General features: G+C 50.1%; 1 long non-coding RNA gene across 1 annotated transcript in view; it reads left to right on the forward strand.

The window, feature by feature from the left end:
- Positions 1-16: 16 nt before the first annotated feature.
- The window catches only part of LOC115070645, a 7,090-nt gene continuing 4,023 nt past the window's right edge, over positions 17-3,083 (forward strand). Inside the window, exon 1 of the long non-coding RNA XR_003849786.1 lies at positions 17-861. This is a non-coding gene — a long non-coding RNA (uncharacterized LOC115070645). The remainder of the gene's footprint in view (positions 862-3,083) is intronic.

The following is a 3,083-nucleotide window of genomic DNA, read 5'->3' on the forward strand; positions in this document are numbered from 1 at the left end:
GGGTTTGTGGTTTTTTTTTTTTTTTTTTTTTTTTGGAGTTTGGGGAGGGGGCGGGGTAGGGGGAGTCGTGCACGTCTCTGATGCTAGCAGCCTTCCTCCAGCACGAGCACAGAATGTCTAGCCGGCAGCAGACACCCCCACCGCCCCCCCTCCCCGTGCATGCGCGGTGCGGGCTGGGGGGGAGGCGCGCCGCCGCTTGCGCAGGCACGGAACCTGACTGGGCCTCTTTCTGTGCGAGCAGGAAAGGGTTAATGTGAGACCTTGCGGACGCTTTGCACGGGGCCGCCCGCAGAGGGCCCTGGCCTGCGCACGCGCACGCACGCGCGCGACTTGGGGCGCGCGGAGCCCGCGCGCGGGAGAAGGGATGGGCGGGGTGAGGGCGGGCCTTCCCCTTTTGGCGAGGGTACGCTCAAGCTTGGTTCGCGGGCACCCGCCCCGCTTACAGTGCCCGCCTCCCGCTCTAGCTCCTGGGCTCCTGCCTGCGCCCGGCCGCGGCACTGCGCCGGGAACGCGGGAGCCGGCGTTCCCGTGCGTGTGCATGTGCGTGGACCAGACCTGCCCTTGGGCGCGCGCGGCCCAGGCGCTGATGCCGATGTTCCTTCTGGCTCCTGGGCAGGTGCCCCAGGCATTTGCTCGCTATGCGCTGCAGCAGGTACCCAACGCAGCGCTTGGGAGTGAAAGGCCGTGGTTCCGCATGGCTGCGGCGTTGTTTATGGACAGTGCTAGGTATTTGCAGAACAAATGAAAAACTGCCATCTTTGATTTGGAGTGTAAGGAGCAACCCTAGTCACCCAGGAAAAAGCTCAATCCCAGAGCCCAAGATCTGGCAGCCTAATTCAGGGCCCTTGGGCCTTTATCCAGGTACACCCTGCTTGCTCGCCACCGTAACCCTAGACTAGATTGCGCTTGATGCTCCTGAGGAGCGATTTGGCGCTTTACAAACATCTTTGTAAGAGTTACTGCTCAGTGCACTTAAAATCTTGTGTTTCCTGTGCTGCACTCGCTCGGCCTTTGCCTGCCCTCAGGCTCAGGGCTTGGGAAGTCCTTTCCGCTTCTATGATACACTCAGCTGTGCTGCACCATCACGCTGCCTTAGAGCCCTTGTGTTGCTTTACTACAGTTCTGTCTTGTAAAATCAGGTGAATAACATCTGAAATTAGGGCATGACCTTCCTTGTGGGCTTATGGGAAGACTATGTAAGTAATGCTTGTAACAGGCACGGAAGTAAACATTTAAGGAATATTGTGACTACTTGCATTTTCTAGTGGCAATTCTACACAACCACAGTTGTAATAGTAACCAATACTGATTTAACGTCTCCCAAGGTATTTTCTTTTTAAAGAATACTTTTTATTTTTGTGTGTTAAGTATTGCCTGCATGTATGTAGGTGCACCTATGTCTTGTAATGCCCTCGGAGGTCAGAAGAGGGCGTTGGATCCCCTGGAACTGGAGTTACAGCCAAGTGTTGTGGCCACGTGGGCGCTCCTGGGAATCTGCAAGAGCAGGCAGTGCTCTTTACTGCTAAGCTATCTCCCCAGCGCCTGTTTGCGCAGCTCTTAAGTGTATACTTCAATCCTGTCTGTTTTGTGCTTTCAGGGAACTAATAATAGCACTCTATCACCAGGTTATGTCCTGAAGCGATAAAGCTGTCACTGACGTTCACAGCATGCTAGCTTTCACTAATCGGCACTGCTGCCCACTGCATGAAGGCCACATGTGCCAGGTCTTCACTCATCCTGTCTGTATTACTGTCTGCCTCCTCTGTAAAGACAATCTGTTTGCATGTGGAAAAGTGCGTTCTGGCATGTTTTGACTGAGCTGATGAAATTAGTTCTGAAAAGTTCGTAAGCATCAGAACGACGAAATGACTCTTTAGATTTCAAAAAAATTTAATTTTTGTGCCTTTTATACATCTTGATCAACCCCCTCCACCTTTTTTGTGTGATGAAATAACATTTTTGCCTGACATTTTTGGGGGTTGTTTGTTGGTTTGGTTTTGGTTTTTTGAGACAGGGTCTCCCCATAGCCCCAGCTGCCCTGGAACTTGCTATGTAGACCAGGCCATCCTTTAACTCACAAAGATCCACCTGCCTCTGCCTCCTGAGTGCTGGGATTAAAGGTATTGTGCCACCAGCCCAGAGGTCTTCTTTGTTTAAAGGAACACTCAGGTGACCATCTCCTCTGCCGCCTTGAATGACAAGCAGATCTGAGAGGATAAAGCCCATTGCAGCTGAACCCTGAGGTCAGCCACACCTTGGGAGGCAGTGGTTTGCGCGCGCGCGCGCACGCGCGCGCGCACACACACACACACACACACACACACACAGTGGAGAATATTTGCTTTATAGGCCACTGGGAGGTTGGAAGGTTGTGTTTTGTGCTTCATTACTTAGCAAAACCCAATACATCTGTGGCGGGAAAAATGTCCCAGCCAATGCGGTAAGCACTCTTCCAACTCTGCTGCTCTGAAAAGGCTGGGTACAGTAAAGAACTAAATCTAATCTGTGACTACAAGGAGGATCAGATGTGTGCAGTCAACAAATAGTACCATAAATGATTATATAATTTTACCTCAACAAATAGTCCCATAAATGACTATTCAATTTCACCTTGAGGTAAGGGCCTTAACACAGAGTTAAAAAGCATAGACTTATGATGCAAAAGGAACAAGAGGAGGATTTTATGCCAACTACAATGACACCTGTTAAAGAGATTTTCTCTTTTATATTATTTTTAAATTCTTTTTGGTTCATATTTTTAAATTTTTTATTTTATGTGTATGAGTGTTTTGCCTGCATGTAAGTGTACCCATGCATGCAATGTCCCCTCAGAGGCCAGAAGAGGGTGTTAAGTCCCCTGGAACTGGAGTTATTAATGGTTGTCAGTCACTATGTGAACTGAATGCAGGTCCTCTGGAAGAGCAGCCAGTGTTCCTCTTAACTGCTGAGTCATCTCTCCAGCCCTTCATTTTATTTTTTTAAATTATTTTTTTAATTTTCAAATTATCTTTGTTGTCCACTGACCTCCACATGCACACAGTGGCACGCAAGCCCCCACCCCCACCCCCGCCCCTGCCCCCGGC

This window comes from Nannospalax galili, unplaced genomic scaffold, assembly GCF_000622305.1.
Source record: "Nannospalax galili isolate Female #2095 unplaced genomic scaffold, S.galili_v1.0 scaffold155, whole genome shotgun sequence".
Classification (NCBI taxonomy): domain Eukaryota; kingdom Metazoa; phylum Chordata; class Mammalia; order Rodentia; family Spalacidae; genus Nannospalax; species Nannospalax galili.